Below are 26,368 nucleotides of genomic sequence, written 5' to 3'. Positions count from 1 at the left end.
TGCCAGGAATGTTGGAATTGTCAGACCAGGAATGTTTAAAAATTATCATTAATATGCTAAGGGCTTTTATCCAAAAAAATAACTTGCAAGAACAGATGGATAACATAAGCAGAAAGATGAAATTCTAAGAAAGGATTTTTTTAAATGCTACAGATCAAAACAAGTGGATCAGAAATGACGAATGCCTTTGATGGGCTCATTAATAGATTGGACATGACTGAGGAAAAAAAATCAGAACTTTTTTTTTTGAGAATATGTCAATAGAAATCTCCAAAACTAAAAAGCAAAAAGAAAAAAAAGAAAAGAAAAAGGAATATATAAGAACCACGGGTTAACCGTGAAAGGTATAACTATGTGTAATGGGAATATCAGAAAAAGAAGCAACAGAAAAAAAAAAAAAAAAACAGAAACAATATTTGAAGCAACAATGACTGAGAATTTTTCCAAATTAATGTTAGACAACAAACCACAGCTCCACGATGCTCACAGAACACCAGGCAGAACAAGTACCAAAAAAAGCACATAACACCTGGGCATATTGTATTCAAACTGCAGAAAATCAAAGAAAAAAATCTTAAAAAAAAACCAGAGGGAAAAAACCACCTTACATATAAAGGAAAAAAGATAAGAAATATATCCAACTTCACCTCAGAAACCACGCAATAAAAAGAGACTGGGGTGAAATACAGTGGTCCCCCTTACCCACGGTTTCGCTTTCCACAATTTCAGTTGCCCTCTGTCAACAGTGGTCTGAAAATATTAAATGAAAAATTCTACAAATAAATAATTCATAAGTTTCAAACTATGCACCATTCTAAGTAGTGTGAAGAAGTCTCACACCATCCCATTCCATCCCTCCTGGGAAGTGAATCATCTCTTTGTCCAGTGTGTATATGTTTAGATGCTATAAATGTATATAGTCACTTAATAGCCTTCTCACTTATCAGAGAACAGACAACAAAATGAAGTTTGGTATAACACCATAAGATATTCTGAGAGAGAAACTATGTTTACATAATTTTTATTACAGTATATTGTTACAATTATTCTATTTCATTAATATTATTAATATCTTACTGTGCCTATCTCATAAAATAAACTTGGTCATACATATGTATGTATGTATAGTAAGGAATATATTTATATTACTCTATTTTCACATTGCTGATAAAGACATACTCAAGACTGGGACGAAAAAGAGGTTTAATTAAGTTACAGTTCCACATGGCTGGGGAGGCCTCACGATCACGACAGAAGGCAAGGAGAAGCAAGTCACATCTTACATGGATGGGAGCAGGCAAAGAGAGAGAGCTTGTGCAGGAGACCTCCTCTTTACCAAACCATCAGATCTCATGACACTTATTCACTATCACAAGAGCAGTGACAGAAAGACCTCCATGTATGATTCAATTACCTCCACTTGGGTCGCTCCCACTACACATGAGAATTGTGGGAGTTACAATTCAAGATGAGATTTGGGTGGGACACAGCCAAACCATAACAATAGTATATACAGGGCTTGGTACTATCCTCAGTTTCAAGCATCTGCTAGAAGTCTTAGAGTGTATCCCCTACGGATAGGAGGGACTACTGCAATAAAGGGTTGAGAGAAAGGAACTCATTTTTTTCTAGAAAAAAACCTAGAATTCTCTACCCTCTGAAATTATTCTTCAAAAGTGAAAGAAAAACAAAGACTTTCTTAGGCAAGAAAAAAGTGAGAAAATTTGTTGCTAGTAAACCTATCTTGCAGGAAATGTTAGAAAAAAGTTCTTCAGAGACAAGGGAAATGATATAGGTCAAAACTTCCAATCTTCATGAAGGAGAGCATTGTGAAGGAACAAATGAAGGTAAAGTAAAGACTTTTGTTTCTATTATTCTTAATTGCTGACAATTTGTTTAAAATAACAAGAGCAAACATGTATCTGATTATGTATGCTCATGTGTGTATGCTTAGGTATAGTTTTGTATAAGTAAAACGAATGATAGCAATTATACAAGCAATGAGAGGGAGGAATTAGGAATATCTTATTACAAGGTACATGCACTACCCATCAAGTGGTACAGTGTTATTGGAAAGGGGACTTGGATTACTTATAAATGTATATTGTAAACTCTAGGACAAACAACTAAAAAGTAAGAAAACAAGTATGGTAATATTCTAAGGAGAGAATACAAAATCATATAAAATAATTTAAACCACAAAAGGCAGCAAAAGTGTGGAACACAAAAACAGAGGCAAAGAACAAGGGCAATAAAGAGAAAATAGACAGACATCGACCAAGGAATAGTGAATCCAGGTAAGGTCTCTGGGAGGTGGAGGGATAGAATGGGAAAACTGATCTTCCAGGGCCCCTTCCAAGGCTCCCAAAATCTTGGAGCTTCACTTGCCAGGCATAGTGCACTTTCCTGATACTGCTTCCCCATGTGGCGCAGGAACAGAGAGCTTCAATACCCAGAGCAGCAAGGAGACACAGCAACAGACGGTAGTCAAGCTGAGGAAGAGGAACGTGGCCTCCAGGGAAGCCAGAGCCGACTGAAGTGATCTTAGGAAGATCTACTCATTGATGTTGTACCAAACCTGATGCACCCTCATTTGCCAGAAGTGGCCCCAGGTGGGTGTCAGTGTCACACGCAGGGTTAAAACTGTTCCTAGAGCAAACAGTGATGAGAGCTGAAGGCAGATGTATACTTGAACCTCCAGATGGGGGCTATGTGGGAGACTAATGGGTCTGTGAAAGAGAACTCCAGTCCCAGTAAGAAATACACTACATAAATAGGGTATCTCGGCCTCAGGGTGCTCACAGGCACTTCCAGACCTTCTGATATAATGAAGCAACTGGAATGCCAGAGGCTATCAGCCTACTTCAGAAATTATGCCATCAGTGATTGAGGCCAGAGATCCACTCAAAAGAGTAGATCTTGGAAATACTGATGTTAGAGCAGTTCCTGACCATTTTGCACAAGGATACCCACAACTGGGTGCAGAAGCATCATCCACAGAATGTCAAAACAGGCTCTGGTCCTGGTGAAACACTTACAGAGAGAACCTGGTCAAACAAAGAAGAAGGTCACAGCCCATGAGCTGGGAGAGAAGGCAGTGCTCCTGGGAGGAACAGCAGTGGCCCCAGACTTCAAGTGTAAACCAGCAAAGCCCCAACCAAAGGGTGTGTTCCAGAAAGAATGCTGGAATATACATGGGTACTACAAGAACAGCTGGGCTGGAATACTCACAAAGAAACCCAGCCTGTATATGAAAGAGTTGTGTATGCTCAACAGGTTTTAGCCCGTTCTGAGCAGAAAAGCACCAAAGACTGGAAGATGGCATCTCAGCTCATCCTGCCTGAGTCCCAGAGTTTGTTGACATTTGAAGAAGTGGCTGTGTATTTTTCTGAGGAAGAATGTCAATTATTGCATCCTCCTGAGAATACAATGTTGTAATGCAGAGTATCTATGAAACTGTCATCTCTCTAGGGTTAAAGCTAAAATATGACACTGGAAGTGATCATCCTGTATCGGTTTCTGCATCAGAAATACAAATGCTAGGATGCAAAATATCAAAAAAGACCACAATGCAATTGCCCAGAAAACAACAGGCAGGGAATATCATGGTGATATACACAAGGTACAGAAACAGCATTGAGCTTTTCCAAGGAAGTAAAGAAACTTGCCACTTGTAAACAAGAACTTCCAAAACTTATGTGTCTCCATGAGAAACACCACACAGGAGAGAAACCTTTTAAATGTCAGGAATGTGGGAAAAGCTTCAGTTAGCCCTGATCTTCTTAAGTAAACAGAAAACCTGTAAGTGTCACTAATGTGACACAAGGTTTACATGGAGTTCAGATCTTAGTAAGCACTACATGACACATCAAGGAGTAAAACCATATAGATGCTCATGGTGTGGGAAAAGCTTTAGTCATGACACAAATCTACACACATACCAAATAATTCATATGGGAGAGAAGTCCTTTAAATGTCATGAATGCGGAAAAAGATTCATTCAGAACTTCCACCTTATTAAACACCAGAGAACCCACACAGGTGAACTGCCTTATACTTGTATCATATGCAGAACAAACTTCAGTAGGCAATTGAGCCTTCTTAGACACCAGAAAAGCCACAGAAGAAGGAAGCCATGTCCATTGTCTCTAAACTGAGGAGTTACCACATAGAGCTTCACCTGAGAAGTGAAGAAAGAATACAAAATTATGAGACATTCGATGATAGCAATCTGTCATCAATAGAACATCTGGGAGGGACAGATCTTATGTTTCACAAAAAGGAATCTAAGCTGTCTTATTCAGTATTTCATCTTCAGTGCCTAGCACAAGACTTAAACATAATAAGCATCTTATAAACAAAAAAAATGAAAGTATAGCTATGAGATATCCTTACCTATCTATCTATATGTATGTATCTGGTTATTCAAAGCTTCCCCACCCTCAGTCATCTAAATTCTTCCAGTATCAGGTGTTTGACAGATATATAACAGTCAAGACTTATTCTTTATTCTTTGTCAGGAGAGATGGAAAGTAAGAGTACTTGGGCCCTCTAAAGGGAGCTCACAGAGAATTACTAAGTTAGAGACAGCATTAACAGCTATCATTCAATCTGGGAGGCAGTCTTGGTCCTCATCCAGGTATCTGTTTCTTTGTAAGAAGCACAGATAAGTGGTGAATGGTCTTTTTCTGACTTTCATTATGTGGACTGGATGGAGGCTTTTCGAACTGGTGCCATACTGCTGCAGGGCCTAAGGGGAGGCCTGTATTTATGGCTGATCAGTTACAACTTTATTAGTCCATTTTCATGCTGGTGATAAAGATATACCCGAGACTGGGTAATTTATACCAGAAAAAGAGTCTAGTGGACTTACAGTTCCACGTGGCTGGGGAGGCTTCACAATTATGGCAGAAGACAAGGTGGAGCAAGTCATGACTTACATGGATGGCAGCAGACAAAAACAGAGAGCTTATGCAGGGGAACTACTCTTTACAAAACCATCAGATCTCATGAAACTTATTCACTATCACGAGAACAGCACCAGAAATACCAGCCCCCATGGTTCAATTACCTCCCACTGGGTCCCTCCCACTACACATGGGAATTCTAGGAGTTACAATTCAAGATGAGATTTGGGTGGGGACACAGCCAAACCGTATCAATACTATTTAGAGGGCTTAGTACTATCCTCAGTTTCAGGCATCCACTAGAAGTCTTAGAATGTATCCCCTACAGATAGGAGGGACTATTGTAATAAAGGGTTGAGAGAAAGAAACTCACTTTTTTTCTTGAAAAAAGCTAGAATTCTGTGTCTTGTGAAATTATTTTTCAAAAGTGAAAGAGAAACAAAGACTTTCTTAGACAAGAAAAAAAAGAGGAAATTTATTGCCAGTAGACCTATATTGCAAGAAATGTTAGAAAAAACTTTTTCAGGGACAAGGGAAATGATACAGGTCAGAAACTCTGATCTTCATAAAGAAAAAAGGTGCATCCTCAAGAAATAAATGAACATAAAATGAAAACTTCTTTTTCTTATTCTTAATCTGACAATCTGTTCAAAATAAGAGCAAAAACATATTTGATTATGTATGCTCATATGTATATGCTTAGGTATAGTTTTGTATAAGTAAAACAAATGATAGCAATTATACAAGGGATGAGAGGGAGGAATTAGGAATATTTTGTTATTATGAGGTACATGCACTACCCATCAAGTAGTATAGTGTTATTTGAAAGGGGACTTGTATTACTTGTAAATGTGTACTGCAAACTCTAGGACAAACATCTAAAAAGTAAGAAAACAAGTATGTCTCTAAACTGAGGAAAGTTACCATGTAAAGCTTGACCTCAGAAGTGATGAAAGAATACAAAATTATGATGCTTCTAATGATAGAAGTCTGTCATCAGTAGAACATTTGGGAGGGATACATCTTATGCTTCACAAAAAGAAATCTAAGCTGTCTTATTCAGCATTGTGTCTTCAGTGCCTAGCACAAGACTTACACATAAGGAGTATTTTACAAACAAAAAAAATGAAAGTGGAGCTATGAGATATCTTTACCTATCTATCTGTAGGTACGTATCTGGTTATTCAAATCTTCCCCACCCCCAGCCATCTAAATTCTTCAGGTATCATGTGCTCGACAAATATAATGGTCAATACTTAGTTTCATTATTGATTCTTTGTGAGGAGAGATGGAAAATAAGAGTACTTGGGACCTCTCAAGGGAGCTCACAGAGAATTACTAAATTAGAGACAGTATTAATAGCTATCAATCAATCTGCATGGAAAACCAAGCCCAGGCCTCAGGGAATTTTACTCTCTAACAGCAAGAGAGGATTCAATGTTTGCCTTGGGAGAAGTGCCCCATTCTAGTTGCTTCTCTCCTGAGTACCCACTACCACAATGTCTTCTGTCAAGGAATTACAAGTAGCAAGGGAATGTCTGGATGCAAGGACAGACCTAGGTACCTTACAAGCACTTCATATCTCTCCTCTTGCTGATTCTGTCTACACAGACATATAAAAGGACATGAAGAGGAAGGCAGTCTTGGTCCTCAACCAGGTATCTGTTTCTTTGTAGAAAGCAAAGATAAGTGGTGAATGTTCTTTTTCTGATTTTCATTATGTGGACTGGATGGAGGCTTTCAAACTGGTGCCATACTGCTGCAGGCCCTAAAGGGAGGCTCATCTTTATAGCTGATCCGCTACAACCCTACGTATTAGTCCCTTTTCATGCTGCTGATAAAGACATACTCCAAACTGGGTAATTTACATAGGAAAAAAAGGTTTAATTGACTTACAGTTGCACATAATTGGGGATGCCTCACAATCATGGCAGAAGGTAAGGAGGAGAAAGCCATGTCTTACACGGATGGCAGCAGGCAACAAGAGAGAGCTTGTACAGGGTAAACTCCCCCTTACGGAATCATCAAATCTTGTGAGATTTATTCACTATCACGAGTATAGCATGGTAAAGACCCACCCCCGTGATTCAATGACCTGCCACTGGGTCTCTCCTGTAACAGATGGGCATTGTGGGAGTTACAATTCAAAATGAGATTTGGGTGGGGACATAGCAAAACTATATCACCTATAACACCCTCTATGTCTGAATACTCTGCAAGAAGACCTGGAGATTTTGCAAAACTGATTTATTGAGAATGGCAAGGAGAGCCCTGTGACCTCTTAGCCTTGGTGCATAGTTAATACCAGGAGGAAACATCCTGAAGTGTCAGAGCAAAATAAGGCATGTGACCCCAGTCAGAGCAAGGCTGGATGGAAATTGTTTTTGGATGTTATTCGTTTTCTTCTTTTCCCTATTGGCCAAAGTGACTATTTCTTATGAAAAGATACTGTGATGTCAAAGGAAGTTGGAAGGTATGGATTTATGTCAGATCCTGGTTTATAATGTTGGCCAAGGCTTCTATATATTTAGTATTTCATAAAATTGTACTTTTTAATGAAAATGACATTTCATGTTAAATTTAGACATTAAACAAAACTTTGTTACCAAATCACCCAGAAATGGCCAATGTTCACTTACGTGAAACAGAGGTCATCAGGTATTTTTCCTACCAAGAATCCGTTCTAATCTTGTTTTCAAATTTGTAAAATGAGCATAATAATTCCTACTTCCTAGGGCTACTGTGAGAATTAAATGCACACATGTGAGCATGCCTGACAATGACTGGCCACAGTAGATGTTTCCTAAACATTTGGAACTTTCTTCATTCTTCTTTCAGCTAGTTATTAGAAAATAAGCTTTGTCTACTTGTCCAGCTTTTAAGCATCCTTCATTAATGAGTTTTCCCACATTTCTAGCTGGTATTCAGGCCCACTAATAATGGTCAGAATGGTAGCCTTCTGCATGATATTTCTTTCTGGAGGTGCTCCTCTCTAGTCAGCCTGAAACAATACACTGATGTTGCAATTCAGCTAGGTATACTGCCCATGAGTAACAAAACCAAAATATACTAGAAACCCCCAACTTGAGATTCCTGAAAATGGACGGGAGGTGATGGCTAGGGGTGGAATTTTTATAGATGATATTTATGCTATTAGGTGCATCCTCAAGCCAATAAAGTGGAAATGAAAGAGGAAAGAGGTGATTGTATAAAATGGCCACTAAAAAGAATGAAAGTGCTAAGCCAAGAGGAGGAAGTCATCTGGGAGGAAAGGATCTCATTATATTCCCAAAGGCTGGAGACTATGACTGCCCCACCATCATCCCTACAATGATCTGAGATTATGCCCTTGAAACTAAAAGGGGAAATTCAACTTCCTGCAGAGGGCTCCCTTCTCTTTGTGTGAATCCATGTTTGCTAGCATCCTGGATAGCTGCTAGCATACCACCATTCCAAAGAATGTGTTCATGTAGCTTTTAGAAAGAAAGGAAGTTAACTCAAAAATTCAAGGATGTACTAGATCAATGGACCCAGCAGTTATTGCTCCTCACGAGAATCAGCAAAGTCCCCAAAAACAAGTCAGCAAAAGAGCACTCCATTTTCCCAAAGCTGCTTACCCCTGTTATAATCCCTGTTAGCTTCAAAGCTTATCATGCAGGTCCATCTACACTGGCATCATTACCAGCAGGGTTCGAAAGCAGGAAACATGGTTCTATTTGAGATCAATTATTTATGGCAGGTGGCAGGAAATGATTACCTTTAGATGTGTCTGAGCAGAAACAGAGAATTGAGATTTGTTATTCTAAGTTCAGATACTCCACCATCATTTGAATACAAGGGCTCCAGGAAGAAGCATATTCTCATCCCTGAGGTTGTAGAACAGGATCAGGATGTCAGGGCTTCTGACTGACTCATTAGTGCCTAGTCTGCCCTTTCAGCCCTCTCACACAGTCTCCCAGGGCCACATTCCCTATGCATCTTGACTACTCACGTCATTTCCTTGCCATCTTAGAAAACGAGAAAAAACATATGTCCATGGAGACATACATGGGCAGTAAGGAAAGAAATGGCAAAATGAGATAAAGGAGAAAGATGTCATTCTACTGCATTATCTGCCCACCACCTCCTCAGCACATGGCTAAGAGACATAAACTCCATTGCCTTTCTGAGGACACAAGAGAAAGACAGCATACAAAAGCTCAGGAACTAGAGAAATGGACAGATTATTCATGCATGGGACAGAGTGAAGAGGCGGAATGCTCCAACTCCAGATCCCACAGGCAGAGATGGAACTGAAGACCTGAACCAAGTGTGAGGGGGTGTGGGTTCATATTTCAGTCTCCCAGAGAAGATGGGCTGAGCGGAGAAAGACAAGAAAGGGTCTGTGAGAGCAGAGGACTGCAGGCTTTTTCCACCTGTGTGCATTTGTGAGGACTGAGGTTGGAAGTCAGGAATCCACCATAATCCCATTTTTTGCGGTGGCTGAGGCACAAGAGCATGTGAGTGGGTCAAGCCTACCCTGTGCTAGACTCAGGTCTCCACCCTTCCCTCCCAGCAGACAATGACATGGCTTCTACCCATGGACTTTTTAAAGTTTCTTCTAGCTCTTTCTCCACTCCCAAGAAACCTCTTTCTCCTTCATTGCCTTGTTCCCTCTGCCACAAGCCAATCCTGCTCCTGCCACTTTGCCACTTCCATTTTCCCAGGGCGGTAGAGGAGGAGGGGCCCAGAGGCAGGGCCTAGCGAGTGTTACTATGTTTCACTGTTCCCAGAAGAATGGACACAATAACTGAGAATGGAGGCAGGGTTGGGGAGAAAAGAATAAACAAAAAGGAATGATGGCCTAGTCTTTTGTCAAGTAAGTTAAAGGCCCTCCTTGCTACCTCCTTTTTATTCCTAGAAAAACAGTAAATGGCAGGTAGGTGGGCATGGCAATGACCACGCTGGGGAGGAAGCTGTTTCTCATTTAAAGGAGGGAGCCACCTACAAAGTCCTGTCCCTGGCTCAACAGCAAAACCCTCCCATTCTCATTCTTGTCTTCTTTGCCTTCCTCTTCTCCATCCATGCTGCCCGCTCCCCGCTACCACCGTGGGTTCAGACAAGGGACACTGGTGTAGAAGGAAGAAGAGACAGGGAGCCAGGGAAACTCTCAAGGATCAATAATCATGAGATATGAGGGGAGAGGTCAGGAGCCATGTTTGAGAGCAGTAGAAGGACAATGTCACCCTTAGATCTGGACAACCCAGGGAAAGGAGGGAGGGAAGGAGGCCAGGTCAGCTTTGGGAAGCAGTTCTGCTCCAGGGCTGGGAGTTAGGGATGAAGTAGGAAGGAAGAGCTAGGCAATGCCTAGAAAGATTTCCCTTGTCCATCCTCAGGCTCTGGGTATCTCAGGGTGAGACTTTGGATGACAAAAAGGAACTGACCCCAACCCGAGAGCTGCAGCAGACACTTCAGAGGGACTCTGAGTTCGGTAGCAGAAGATCTCATCCCTAAAGGGGGTTGTCTCTTCAGATTGTACCCGTGCATCTGCCCATCTCCAGGCCTCCATTAGGGAGGCCCTCAGCTTCCATAAAAGGGGTTATTCCAATTTTATTTCTTCACTTTGGGCCCATTCTGCTGTAAGTGACAAGAGTGTAAAGATCTTCTTTTGGTGGCATTCTCTATGTTGAAGCCTGGTGCAGGGGTTCTCTTGGCTATCTCCTATAAGGCCAGGAATCCCTTCTTAGGATGGTCTGGGCTTTTTGTTGTTCCTCTTGGAGGGTTCCAAATCTATTTTTTCAGGATATCCCCTCAGCAGAGGTTTCACTCCTGAATTCTTTAAGAAAGAGCTGGCCTGTTAATAGGGGGTGCCATGTCCTCCAGAAGCACTTCTTGTCGCTGTATACAGTCTGATTGCCCCTCCTCTACCCATTCTGAAGCAGGAGAGTCACAGGAAAGGATGGACACAGGGAAATTTCCCTGGAAAGACAGAATCCTCAAAACATCCCAACTTGACATTTCTGTGCCACATATTCAGTAATTTTCCTCAAATACAACGGTCACAATGTCACTCTTCCATTCGTAAAGCTGCAACAGCTCCCAGTTCCCACACTCCCTCCTTCAGCCTCAAGGCCTTACTTCGCCTTGCCCCAGATGTTAGCCACTCTCTCTCCTCTGTTCCAGCTCACATATACTTGATGCTGAACCAGGCTGTGAATCTGTCTTCGATTATACTTTGTTTTTAGCCCCTAATATTGCCTCCCGACCTGTCCAAATCCTTTCTTCGGCATCACATCCTGTTTCCTCCTTGTAGCCCCCGCAAGCTCACTTCACAGTGTCCTCTTAGAACAGCTTCTGAAACCCAGAATTTGATTAAACACCTATCAGTGGGTCCCTGTCCCAGAGTTTCTACTTCAGTTGGTCTCGAGTAGGGCCAGAAAACTGGCATTTCTAACAAGTTCTCATGTATGCTGATGTTCCAGCAACCCCACTTTGAGAACTACTATCTTAGAGCACCTCTCGTGTACTTTCTCTAGAGGGGAGGGGTTGCCTTAGAAGCCCAGTAATTCTACCAAAGGCTGGCCCAGAGCTAGGTATCCAAATATACTCTCTGAATAGATGGGCCTGACCATTTTAGGGTTAAATGTGAACTTAATATGTACCTTATTTTCATCCAATTGGCAAATCTGCACCAATAATTAAGAGTGGGTACAAAATCTCCATATGTTCCCTCAATGTAGAAGCTTCCAGTGCCTGTCTTCCTAATTTTCCTGATGTCTCCAGGACTGCCAGAAGCCTGGTCTCCTTAAAGACCTCTGGGTCTCCATGAACAGGAACTCATGAACTAGCACGTCTTCCATTTGCTTTTCTGGGCCCTTGCACATCAGTCACCACAACTTCAAAGCTGAATACATAGTGAAGACCTCTGGGTTCTGGTGGCCTCTAAGGGTGGAACTGACCTAAACACCCAGGAATCATCTCTGTAAACTGGTTTTTCTCTTTTCTAGTGCTGTGTCTCCTCCACTTTGCTACCTGTTGGCCCTCTGCAACTCAGCCCATCTTGCATGCTGTCCCCTCTGAAAACTGACCCGGGAAGAGGTCACAGAGAAGCCTGAAATGATGTAGCAGGGAAGTGCAGGGACCTACTTCTCTCCAGGGAGATACAACTTTCTCTGAGCACTCTCAGCCCTTGCTTCATTCTGGAGGTGAGCAAGGGCTAGATCCTTCCAGTGTCCCAGAGGTACAGTTGACAGCGTGATGAACTCAGCCCAGTTGCCCAGGCCTGTCCAAAGTCCACTGAGAAAGTTGGGGCTCCCTCTAGTGGTTTCAGAAAGTCCTCACCTCTGGGGCCTGCAGCTCCCCAGCCCCTGCAAGTCAGCAGCTGCACAGGTGTTTAAGACCCAGAGAGGCCTCTGCAGATGCAGTCTGGGGAGCAACTGCTGAGAAGTCCTTAGCTGTCTTCAAACAAGGGTCACTTGCCTCTGGGAGTACACAAAGACTGTCCTGGGAATAGTGGGCATGAAGAATTCTAAAGGAATCTATTTTCAAATCCTCAGCTCCATACATACTTCTTCCCCAGACTGATCCAAGAGAAACCTCGAGGGAGGTTCTTTCCTGCCTTCCTTTCACTAACCTTTTCCACCACTTTCTCCTTCCCTGAGCTTACCCGGGTACACTGCCCCAGAGTTTACCGCCTCCTGGGAGCCAAAGGGGCTTTCAAAACATCCTAGCCCAGGAAAGGAGGAAAGGCTGGGAAGGAAATCCTGCATAGCAAATAATTTCCTGTGTTTTCCTTTCAACAGAACTGAAGAAGGACTCCACAATTAGTCAGCTGATCATTGAGCAAAATTGATGATAGTTCAGGATTTAATTTGTGCCATATAACTCTAAAGGAAATCTAAAATTTTGAATGACCTTATTATTATAAGAAAATTCCTTTCATTCCCATTAACATACCATCTCTGAAAATAAGAAGTAGAGATACAATTGGTGGTGAGCCAAGCTTTATTCTGGAAATAACTAATATTAATTCATGGTATGAACTAATTTCAAAAATCCATCTATATCCAGCCGGGCACAGTGGCTCACATCTGTAATCCCAGCACTTTGGGAGGCTGAGGCGAGTGGACTGCTTGAGCTCAGGAGTTTGAGACAAGGTTGGGCAACATGGTGAAACCCCGTCTCTACAAAAAAAGAAAAACAAATGACAAAAATACTAGCTGGCTATGGTGGCGTGTGCCTGGAGTCCCAGCTACTTGGGAGGCTGAGGTGGTAGGAACACTTCAGCCAGGAGGGAGAGGCTGCAGTGAGCCAAGATTGTAACACTGCACTCCAGCCTGGGCAACACAGCCAGACTCTGTCTGAAACAAACAAAAACCATCTGCATCATTAGAAGTGGGATTTTTAATAAATTTTAATTTTTCTTCATAATTATTTAAATGTATAATATTTTTCTGGTTTGATCAAAAGCATTTAATAACTGTAATAGCTCAGTCAGAATAAACACAGCACTTAGCCTCCCGGTCACAAGAAAGTTTTTTCTATTTATATGCATTTTTAAAAGAAACCTTTATGGAAGCATGACACACAAACAGGAGTATTTAGTGTAAAGCTCACTGAATTATTACAAAGTGAACATCCTTGTAATTATCATCCAGATCAAGAAAAATAACATACAGCAGCATTCTAGCATTCTAGGAATGGAATGACTAGAATATTGACATATCTTCACCTTCTTTATAAACTGCCAAAGTGTTTTTCAAAATGTACCAATTTACATTCCGAATAGCAGTGTATGAGGGTTTCCTTACCCTTGCAACATTTGAAATAGTCTTTTTCATTTTAGCCTTCCTAGTGAGTGAATTGTAGTACTGTGTTTTGGTTATAATCTGTATTTCCTTGATGATCAATTAAGATGTGTTTTCATGTGTTTGAGTATTTGAATATTCTCTTGTGAAGTGCCTGCTAAGTCTCTTGACCATATTTCTATGTCTATCTTTTTTCTTACTGATTTGTTTGATTCTAAATTTGAGTTGTTAGATACATATACTGCAAATATCTTCTCTTACTTCCTGGCTTGCTGTTTCACTCACTTAATGATGTCCCTTGATGAAGGGAAGTTTCAAGTTGTAATGTAGTCCGATTTATCAAATATTTTCTTTCATTATTAGTGCTGTTGGAGTTCTAGTAAAGAAATCACTGTATACTCAAAATCATGAAAATAATTTCCTGTGTTTTAATTTTCCAGTTGTATTATTTTACCCTACACATTTAGACTTACACTTCATCTGGAATTGATTTCTTAAATAAAATGTGATATGTCCAAAATAAATAAATAGAAAACAGTAGCAAATATGGTAGATATTAACCTAACTGTATCAATAGTCACTTTAATGTCAACGATGTAGAAACAACAATTAAAAGAAAGATTATCAGGGTGTATCCAAAACCAAGACTTAAATATATGTTGTCTACAAGAAACCCACTTTAAATATAAAGACATATAGATTAAACGTAAATGGATAGAGAAAGATAAACTATGATAACACTAATTAAAAGAAAGTTATATTCTTGACGGGAGCCCTGACAACATTTCCAGTCCTTGCCTCTCCCTCTGCCAATGTCTAGATGATCTTGTTTCTGTAATTCCCAAGCAGTAATTTAAGTCCTGTGCTTGCAGGCAGAACCACTATCCTATCTACAAAATAATCTAGGTATTGCACCAGTTGTGAGGGATTTTTGCTATAGATCTTACCTTCCCTAATTGATTCCATAGCGCTTTAAACACTGATTTGGACTTCTAGCCTAGCAGCCAGACACACTCTACTAGACTAGTAAGAACACTATCTGTTTATCTCCCTCTCTTGCCCTATGCAGTTGTGAGAACCAGCTCTATCACAAAATCTGGCATAAGCAGTAATATTAGCATGAGTGCATGCATGAACTTTAAAAGGAGATTGAACTGGATTCACATCTGGGCACCACCACTTACTAGGTATGTGATCTTGGGAAAGGTCAGAAAAGCTCTCTGAGGCTCAGTTTCCTCATATATAAAATGGAGAGAACCATTAACAACAATGGCACGTCAATAATAAGAATGGTAGTAGGAGACAAAGAGGAGGTGGGCCTACAGGGCTTTATAGTAAAACTCAGATGAGATAATATTGATTTGCCTAATTCATGCCAGGCCCATGCAAGCACTCAGTAAATATAATGCCAGTGACAATGGTAATGATGATAATGAAAATGAGAAATTACAGATTCTATATATGGTGTTCTACATAAGGTGTTCTTATTTTTAGAACTTGAGGGGAACAGAATTGGAGGATGCAAAGGAAGAAGGAGAAAGAAACCAGTCACCTTTAGCAAAGAAACTGATAACTAGTCCCAATTAAATATGTAGTCTGAACTTGATGGATGGGGTATATATTGAAAGTAGAAGTGGAGATATTCAAGTAGAAAAAAAGGAAGATCTCCTTACTGTTTCTTAAGTCCCCTGTCCCTATACCAAAAAAAATAAGAAGAAAAATGGAAACAAAACTAAAACAAGCAGGTACCTATGCATCATTTCACCTGTTCTTGCTGCTATTTCTGTTGGAGAGAACCACATGGAGAGAGAAGTTCCACAAATACTCTGCTTCAAGACTATGAATCTTAATAGTTGCATATGCAGGTTTTGGAGTCAAATATATCTGGGTTCTATGTCAGTTCCACCACTTTCCAGCTTATCTAATCTCTCAGGGCCTCAGATTTTTAATCTTTACGCTTCTAAAGCAAATGTATTAGAACATTTTGTAAAATGCCACAGAAATCCAACTCAAACTAGCGTCAACAAAAAGAATCTACTGGCTTAAGACTGAGCCTCCAGAACAACTAGAATCACAGGCACTGTCTGGATACTTTTTCTGACTCTTGTATCTGCTCTCTGTATTGTCAACTTAATTTCCTCTTACTAACACCGACAAATATGCCCAGTGAAAGTTCCCACTGCTTCAGCTACCAGGGAGGTTCCAAGTTAAAATTTTTTTCCTAAGGTAGCGCTCCACTAAGCTCATTTTGAGTCAAGTGCCCATCTCTGATCCAACTAAAGATTGCCACTGGGATATGGTTATATAAGAAGATGGCTGCTCCTATAGTAACCATAGTAGACAACAGAAGAAAGGATCATGCTGGGAGAAAATCCCACAGACATTCACTAAATTTATTTATTTATTTATTTTTTTTTTGAGACACAGTCTTGCTCTGTGGCCCAGGCTGGAGTGCAGTGGCGTGATCTCGGCTCACTGCAAGCTCTGCCTCCCAGGTTCACGCCATTCTCCTGCTTCAGCCTCCCGAGTAGCTGGGACTACAGGCGCCCGCCACCACGCCCGGCTAATTTTTTGTATTTTTAGTAGAGACGGGGTTTCACTGTGTTACCCAGGATGGTCTCGATCTCCTGACCTTGTGATCTGCCCACCTCGGCCTCCCAAAGTGCTGGGATTACAGGTGTGAGCCACCGCCCCCGGCCAATAATATTTCTTTAAAATTTTAATGATGCGTTTCAGTGAAAATGGATTCATTAACTTTTAAGTGAAAATGAAATAAAACTGTACCTAGGAAACAATCTCAACTTTAGAAAGTGTAATATATACCAAAATCACTGTAAGAAAATGCACTAAAACATTGTGTTTATCTTGAATAACAGAATCGTGAATAACTTTCATTTTTTCTAAATGTTTTACTTGTTCTATATTTTTTCTTCAATAAGCTTGTATTACTTTTACAATCAGCATGAAACAGTAAAAGATTTCTGTTGTCATTTTTTTAAATATTACCTATATTTGTTTCAGGTTAAATTCTGCAACACATTAAGACAGGCTCATACATAACCCTAGTTAAAATCCAGGGGAATGAGACAAAGTTCTACAAGCTTTCTTGTGACTTCTACAGTAATTGTGAAAGTTGTCCAGAGAATATATGAGTTTATTTGGAGACAGAACTCCAGAACAAGGAGTTTTCAGAGATGACTCATTAAAATCACATTGGTTGTTAATTTTATAATCTGGCAATTTATCATATTACTGTTATTGTTTTGATAATGTGCAGATTATTAGTCTGTTTTCTTATAGCCTGTGATATCTGCTCATTCAGTATTCCACAGATCATATAAAGTCCAGATCACTAGCTAGCATTATCTAATGGGAGGGAGGTGAGGGATGAAAGACTACATATTGGGTGCACTGTATATTGCTCAGGTGATGAATATACTAAAATCTCAGAAATCACCACTAAGAACTTTTCCATGCAACCAAACACCACCTGTTCCCCAAAAACTATTGAAATAAAAATTTTAAAAAACAAGAAAACAAGTAATCACTAGTGATGGCTTCTTTACAGTGTTTCAAAGAGTATGGAGAGAGAGTTCCAATCTATCTGGTAACAACAATGTCAATCCCTGTGTAAACACTAAGGCATCTAAAATCAATCACCTTTAGGAGATAACAGGTTTTACAAAACGTATCTATTCAGAGGGAAAAAAACCACAGGCTTCAGAGTCAAAGTTTAAAGGCCAGTTTTGCAAGCTCTGTGGACTTCAGCAAATTCCTTAATTTCCTTTTTTTTTTTTTTTTTTTTTGAGACAGAGCCTCGCTGGAGTGCAGTGGTGCAATCTCGGCTCACTGCAACCTCCACCTCCTGGGTCCAAGCAATTCCCCTCCCTCAGCCTCCCAAGTAACTGGGACTACAGGCACGTGCCACCACACCCGACTAATTGTATTTTAGTCCAGATGGAGTTTCACCATATTCGCCTGGATGGTCTCGATCTCCTGAACTTGTGATCTGCCCGCCTCAGCCTCCCAAAGTGCTGGGATTACAGGCATGAGCCACCACGCCCAACCGAATTCCTTAATTTCTGAAGCTTCAATTTTCTCACCTATAATAAAGATAATGCTTCTGACATATAAGATTGCTGTTGGATTGGATGAGATAACACATGATATTCTCATTATCACATGTAGTGCTTCTGGCACACAATAGGCACTCATCAAAAGTTCACTTCCTCCTTCATCTCCCATCGCAATTCCTCTTCTCATTCCAACGAAGACCATTTTCCATCAAACATAATATGTTAAATAAATAAATGCAAAACATGATTTCTCTTGAGCATATACATTCACTATGAGAAAAGGATAATTATAAACCTTTCTTTCAATTAATTGAAAAGGAACAGTAGCTATAAAATACACTACTAGATAAAAAAGAAAAAACTATATAAAATGTTTGGACCATGTAACTATTGCTAATAAACAAAATCCTGGATTTTACTACTGTTTTGTTGATGCTGTTTATTTGCATGTTTGTTGGTTTTGCTTTCCAATCTCTGATGCTCCAAAATAACAAAGCTTAAAGATTGCACAAAAGTTATTCTACGGGAAAAAAATTTTGGCCATCATCAAATGCTAGGCTTAAAATCACTTAGGAAACTCTTTTTTATTATAATGAGAAATAGGAATATAAGATAAAGACTTTTCTTGTTGAATCATGATATTCTACAGTCACCAAATATATTAAGGGGTCTATTATTAATAAACATGCCTCTATTACTCAGCGATGTAGCTCACTGCCTTACTTCTGACTGGAGAAAGCACAAAAATAACAATGTCTCTTTACCTCTGTTAGAGCATGGAAACCTTTAATACCATGGTCCCTTTCCTCAAAAACAGACAAGTGCAAGTATGAAGTTTGGCATTGCTGACCTGAACCAGAAGACATTTACAGGCCTTCCATGGACTCAGGTTGGTCCCCAACTTAGCAGGATTAAGAACATCAAAATATTCTGCATTAACATCTCCATTCTCATGAAAACATTCTCATGAGCTTTGAAAGAAAATAAAAATATTATCCAGACACAGTTGCTCACGCCCATAATCCCAGCACTATGGGAGGCTGAGGTGGGTGGATCACTTGAGCTCAGGAGTTCAAGACCAGCCTGTACAACAGGGCGAAACCTCGTCTCTACAAAAAATATAAAAATTAGGTGAGTGTGGTGGCACATGCCTGTAGTCCCATCTACTCAACAGGCTGAGTTGGGAGAATCACTTGAGCCCTGGAGGTTGAGGCTGCCGTGAGCCAAGATTGTACCGCTGCACTCCAGCCTGGGCAACAGAGTGAGACCCTGTATCAAAAAAATAGAAAAAAGAAAAAAAAGTCTGAATTACAGGTGGTTTTTCATTTAATATAAACAATTCTATATCTGCTGCCTGCCTGAGATGGATACATAGTGATTTTTTTCACTTCCCTCCCATTTTCTCCTCACATCTTCCACCCTCCCTCCATCTTCTCCAAGTCTCCCCTCTCAATCCCAAACCCTAACACAGGAGTCTAGTGAACCAGGGATATATGTGCTCTCAATCATTAGGCTTAGGAAATGCTTACATCTATGTAATCTGTCCCTTGAAAGAGTTAAGGATCCCTTGAATTGAGCTGAGGCACGTAGTACAAGTGATAATGGTAAGTGTAACAAACACCCGTTGTTGAGCATCCATTATGTGCCAGGCACTGGGCCAAGTGTTTCACATTTCATACTAAAAAATTCTCTCAACACGTCTGTAAAGTAGGTGTTACTATAACATCCATTTTACAGATGTACAATATTTTATAGCCAGGAAGTAGCTCAGTTGGGATTGCATCCTGGCACAAAGACTAAAGTTTGTCTAACTGATGCCCTAGAGGTTTACTTGAATGTCTTTATTCCAGAAAGACCAAGCAAAAGTTTTCAGCTAAAGCATCACATTTATGTGACCATTTCTCTGCCTACATAATCAAGGTAGTGTCTACTTTCTGTAGCTTTTCTTGCACTTTTTGTCTGAACTACTGAACATTTGTTCCACACTGCTGTGAATTGTTATTCATTCAATATATATTTAGTGAGTATCTTCCTTGTGCCAAGATTTGGACTCTGGGGAAAGACCAGTGAGCAAGACATAGTCTTTGACCTCAAGCCTCTTGGGTTTAAAGATGAAGAAGGACATAAAGGTTATTACACCTAAGGGATCAGAGAAGACTTCTTGGAGTTGGCATATAAACCCAACCTTGACTGATGAGTCGAACATAGCCTGAGGAAAGGAAGCAAAATGGAGTCCAATAAGGCAATTTGTGCTACAGCTCAAGCAGGAAGTGAAGCTGGGGGCCTGGGCCAGACCTTGACACAGCATACCTGAGACAGCATGGAGAGCTGGAACACTGTCTGTTTCAGAATTTGGGGATAAAGTTAGAGGACATATGTGGTATAAACAAGCCTGAAGAAGCAGTCAGGTCGGGCATGGTGGCTTATGACTATAATCCCAACACTTTGAGAGGCTGAGATGGAAGGATTGCTTGAACCCAGGAGTTCGAAACCAGCATGGGCAACATGGTGAGACCCTGTGTTTACAAAAAGTTTAAAAAACAAAAAAGAGATTAGCCAGGCAGGGTGGCATGCACCTGTAGTCCCAGCTACTTGGGAGGCTGAGGTGGGAGGATCACTTCAGCCTGGGAAATGGAGGCTGCAGTGACTTAGAAACACACCACTGCACTCTAGCCTGGGCAACACAGTGAGACCTCATCTCTAAATTAAACAAATTAATTACATTAAGTTAAAATTAAAATAAACTAATTCATAGAGAAGTACATGGAGAGCAATGAATGTTAAGATAGTGGTTATTATGCTCACTCAGACTTGCTTTTTTTTTTTTTTTTTGAGACAGGGTCTTACTCATTCACCCAGACTGGAGCGTACTGGAGTGCAGTGGTGCAGTCTCAGCTCACTGCAACCTCCACCTTCCAGGCTCAAGTGATCCTCCCACTTCAGCCTCCTGAGTAGCTGGGACTACAGGCGTGTGCCACCACTCCCAGCTAATTTCTGTATATTTTTTGGTAGAGATGAGGTTTCACCATGTTGCTCAGGCTGGTCTCAAACTCCTGGCCTCAAGCAACCCATCTGCCTCGGCCTCCCAAACTTGCATTAAGTTCAGTTTGGCTTCAGTGTGGAAAATGGGTCACAAAGGCCAAGACTGGAAATGGAGAGATCAGTTTGGAGGCTGCCGCAGTCACTCAAATGAGAATGGATGACGGTCTCATTTAAGATGATAGTATGCAAAACAAAATAAGATGTAATAAGCAATCACTCTCTTGCTCTCACTCTTGCTCTCTCTCTCATCTTGTCCATAGACAATAATTAGAACTAATATTTACTGGGCATATATTATGTAGCAGTCTCTTTCCTAAGTGCTTTATATTTGATTCCTTTAATCCTCAAAACAAGCCAGTTCCTCATTATATACATTAGGAAACAGACTGAAATCAAGTTACTTGGCTGAGGTCCTTGAGGAGGTCAGGGACAATATCTTATATTTCTTTCATTTTAGACAGATAGATAGACAGAGATAGATAGATAGATAGATAGATAACAATAAATATTTGTGGATTGATTATTACAATTGTTATCCAGTGGAACAAAATTTCTTGGACAATTTCTTATCTCCTGAAGTGCTCAAACAGAGACTATGTGACGATTTGTCAAGGATGTTTTGAAACAAAATCCTATTTTGTGTGGAAGTTTTACTCAGAAAATCCTAAGGCCCCTAATAATACTAACATTCCAATGACTTTATAATTGGAGGAATTTAAAGGATGCATGACTTGCTCATTAATAGAGAAACCTCTGAGCTTGCAAGGTTCTCCACCAGTAAGAAAATCATCACTAGTGTCACCCACACTTGCAGTCACCATATTCTCTGGCTACTATTTCTGAGGCCCTCTTTCAGTGCTCCCCATATGACTGGGCAAAAGGAAATACTTAGCTTTGTGTGACAGGACACTGATCACACATATTTCCCTGAAAAGCTAATCAAAGTATAATAGAGACACAGTGATACTTTATTAAATTCTTAAGTCCACTTTAATTTCCTAAAGCACCAGCATGTAATAATATGCTAAGTTCCATGGACAATGTAGCATTTTAGAATGGAATTAGGGATATATTCCAAGGAAAGGTTGAAAATCTCTCAAGTCAGAGGACTGTGCCTTTATTGCTTTTCTAATATTAACATGCTCTGGGACTTTGGGCAGGTCTCTTATGCCTCTCTCAGCTTCATCTGTATCTCATTTGTAAAATAAGGAATAATACTTAACAGCTACCTCACAGGGACATACTGAAAAAATAATCAGCTAATATAGACATGCAAGATGCTTTGAGATCTTTGGATGAAAGATCCAGCACACTAAGTCCTAATTAATGTTAAAGAATTAAAGAGGCACACAAATCCTATTAAATGTATATATTTCAGAGGAATGGACCGTGATATCATAAGCTATATAAAAAATCTTTTACGGTGTGAGGTATGAAAACATTAAAATAAAAGATCACTTTATAAATGCCCTCTCCTTTTAGATTAAAAGCCAGTAGTGCTCAATTCCATCTTTTTCCTAAAACTTCAAAGGATAGTGAAATGTCCCATGATAGTATCTTAAAAGGAAATCTGGAGTTACCTTAAAGTCATTTTTGGATAATAAAATAGTGTAAAGTCTAATTTTTTAAACTGCAAGAAAAAAGACCTCAGATTCATTTGACCCTCAATTCCTGTGCTCATCTACATTTCTCACATGGGTTGAAAGCAGGCAGATGGTTAACAGCTGCCAGGAATGACAGAGTTCTAGACTGAAGGATGATGATCCGTTGCTCTAATATCCTCCACTTCGAGAACTACCTTTAAGAGTTTTTTAAATCAATTTTCTTATAATTAATATTTCCTAAGGCAGATCAGCTTCCACATTAGGAAATGCTGGCCTTGATTTATATACTAGTTTAAATCTTACCAAAGGGCATGTTTCCCATTTTAGAAATATAGTCTAAAATGCCATCTGAGAGCTAGTAGATAATACAGTCACTGTCTTATTCAAAGGCATTGTATGGAAGGTATGCAGAAATAACACAGAAATAAAAATTTGTTTCAAAGTCAGAAAATGCCACTGATCCACAAGATAACACAGATTTTAATATCTAAGCTCTTAAATGAAGATCAATTACTCCAGATTATTGTTTGAGGCTAAAATTTTAGGCAGAAATTAAAATAATAACAATAATTAATAATAATTGTCTAGAGGAACAGAGGAACAGATTTTATGGATCTAGGATTCCTAACAAGAGCTATGACATTCTCATAAGGCTTAAACATCTAAGTACAGCATCCCCTAACAGAGAAAAGAATTGTCCAGAAAAATAAATACATTTGAATTAAAAGAGGTCATTGATCTCTGATTGGAATCCTGCAATTGAAATTTCCAATATCCAAATGTTATGCTGCTTTCACAAATATCAACCATTCTTCGAAAAAAGAGAGAAACCAGCCACGGGTACAACAAATTATAGAATGTAGAATAAGATTGCAGTTTAAAAAAAAATGTAGCAGTAGAAAGATTCTAGGTCTTATATTTATGAAACCAAAACTAAATTTCAAATACAAATGAGTCATCAGGAAAGCATAACTGCAAAACTGCCTGTCAGCCTACTTCCCATTCCAGGGAGGTCTGAATCAAGCACAGTGACTAGAAAGCAATGAATAATATAAACATACACCCAAGAGGAACAGACTCTGAAAACCTGTCCCAGAAATATAAAGTTGGAAGGAATAAAGTTTTATCTATTTGTAAACCTACTTTTTAAATATTTCATCAGGACCAATAAAAAATTGAACATGACATGTGCTATCTTATTAGCACTTGGAGAAGAGTCAGTAAATGCCTCATAGCGGTACCACCGCTCCCTTTTCCATTGCCCACAGTAAACATAACTTATTGGAAAATGATAGTTTCCCACTGAGCATAGGGAGGGTTTTTGAATCCTTTTGAAAACATTGCCCCACTTAGTCACTACCTATCAACTGGAGTTGTGTTCTGAGGTGACAGCTATTTCCTATCTCCAACTTAGAAACTCATAAGGAAAAGCTGCTTATAATTAAAAAGCAGTGGTTTCTTATTTTTGTATTATGTTTAGCAAACACTTAAATACATACTTGTGAATATTTTGCAAAATACCAACCATCATTCAGAGCAGCCTCATATTTATTTCATTTTGTTTTTTAATATTTGTATAAATTTATGGGGTAAACATTAATTTTGTTCCATGGATACATTGCAGCGTGGTGAAATCAGAGGTTTTCAGGGTATCCATCACCCAAATAATATACATTGTACCCACAAAACTCTGACACCCCAGCCTATCACCATGCAATTCCCATTGCTAACCACTGAAATACTAGATGCTGTTCTTCGTAGAATTTTCCAATGCATTATAGTCCATATATTCTCAAGTCTACATACTTTCATTCTAATTTGCTGCAATTTAATAACAGCTTTCCTGAAGGAGAAGAAATAAAGCACTACCATATGAATGTAATTTAATTGTAACACTGCCAAATTTCTAGTCATTAAAATATGAAAAATGTGTGTGATATATACGTACGTAAGATAAACCTTAACACTCACACTTCTACTTCTGTGAGTGGTACTTTTAAGTCAAGGGTTAAATAACACGAATTCACACATGTAGATCTCATTTTACTAGATGCTGCCAGGCATCTAATACATACATACTTTTTTTAATATACAGGTGAATCCAATGTGCCCAATTCTGTGAAGGCTTATTACCACAGAGTATCTTATTTTACTCTCATATAAAAATGTATTTAAATAGAATCTATTACAATATTTCAAATTTTCATGTTTTCCATAAGCAGTAATGTCTTTCCTAAGGCTTGTTCTAAGATTCTAAAGGCATTTCAATCAAAAAGAAATATATTATTTTAGTTGATACAAAATTAGAATATGATAGCAATACCCTGACAAATTGAAACTGGTGGTTTGCCATGATTAACTGCAGGTATTATATAGAGTTAAAAACAAGATCCCACCCCATCTTCAAACACTCATGTGTTTTCCTGACAAATATAGAAATAAATATTAATTTTCAACTTCCTGGAGGAAGCCAAGAAAGACTTATAACTTGCAGATATTACAGAGCTCAGAAATCGATCTAACACTGAATCATCAGAACAGAATGTAGTCCATGATTAATGTACATGCTTTTGTTTCATTGGGATAAATATGAACACTGCTCCTAACTTTACAAAAGAAGAAATGCATATGCTAACAAGCACATGAAAAAGTTCTAACTCATTAGTACCTAAAAGAACACAAATTAAAATAATACTCACTTTTTGGCCATTTGATTAATATTTTTTAAACTCACTCAGGGCACATAAGACTCCCAAGGGGACAAAAAAAACTAACTAAAAGCTTCATTGAGAGGTTAATTCACAGTAAAATGTACATTCTAAACAAGACAATGTGAGTATCATAGGAACAAGGTAACAGAAACAAAAAGCTAGAAAATAGATTAAAATATGTTAAACAGAATTAAAGATATCAAAAAATGATAAAAGTCACATTAAAAAATCACTCTAGCATGTGCATGACTTGACAAGGTGTGCCATAACAAATATCCCATGTACTGGGTAACTAAACCAACAGAAATTTATTTTCTCACAGTTCTGGAGACTAGAAGTCTGAGATCAAGGTGCTGGCAGGTGTGGTTTCTTCTGAGGCTTTCTCCTTGACTGGGAGATGGCCACCTTCTTGGTGTGTGTTCACACTGTCTTCTCTCTATGTGTGCTTGTGTCTGGTGCCTTAACTCTTCTTATAAAGACACAAGTCATATTGGATTGGGGCCTAACCATATGACCTCATTTTACCTTAATCATCTCTTTAAAGGCCCGGTAGCCAAATATAATCACATTCTGAGATACTAGGGGCTGGGGCTTCAACAAAAGAATTTGGGAGGTGGGGACGTGATTTAGCCCATAACTGTACAGAAGGGAGAAAATATGACTTAAAAAATAATAAAATAAAACTTATGGAAATAAAAAAAATATATAACCTTAAATTTAAAATCTAATTGGTAGGTTAAACAGCAGAAGTTCAGTTTGGAGTTCTGAAAAGAGAATTAGTGAACTGGAAAGCACTTATGGATAACATGTAATATGCACAGAGCAATAGAAAGACAGAATGATTAAGAGAGACTGAGAATAGGATGAGATGGTTCAATTTATGTCTCACTGAAATTCCAGAAAGGATGTTATAGAAGTGAGTGAGAGGTAATAGTTAAAGAGATAATGGTTGAGAATTTTCCAACAGTCATGAAAGATATTGATTCTAAAATTTAGGAATACCACGAAATTCTAAGGAAGACAAATGAAAAGAAATCCACATTTAGATGTATTGTAGTGAAGTGCAGAACTTCAAATACAAGGAGATCTTAAAAGCAGTAATGGAAGGGAAAAAATCATAAAGACATCAGCAATAATAGATGCCATAGGACAACAAAGTAATGTCTTCGAAGTGCTGAAGGAAAATAATAGTCAAATTCTAATTCTATATCCAGTTATACGATCATTCAAAAGAGAATGCAA

The 26,368-nt window shown here is 39.2% G+C and overlaps 1 protein-coding gene and 1 pseudogene across 8 annotated transcripts in view; one reads left to right on the top strand and one right to left on the bottom strand.

Annotated features, from left to right (window-relative positions):
• TMEM117 (transmembrane protein 117) overlaps positions 1-26,368 on the bottom strand; it is a 610,505-nt gene that overhangs the window by 389,034 nt on the left and 195,103 nt on the right. The window lies entirely within an intron of this gene.
• On the top strand, positions 2,670-4,157 carry LOC129466356 (zinc finger protein 75D-like; annotated as a pseudogene).

The sequence above is a fragment of the Symphalangus syndactylus genome, chromosome 17 (assembly GCF_028878055.3).
Source record: "Symphalangus syndactylus isolate Jambi chromosome 17, NHGRI_mSymSyn1-v2.1_pri, whole genome shotgun sequence".
Classification (NCBI taxonomy): domain Eukaryota; kingdom Metazoa; phylum Chordata; class Mammalia; order Primates; family Hylobatidae; genus Symphalangus; species Symphalangus syndactylus.
The sequence above is the reverse complement of the archived record's forward strand: the minus strand, read 5'-3'. Positions and strand labels throughout refer to the sequence as shown.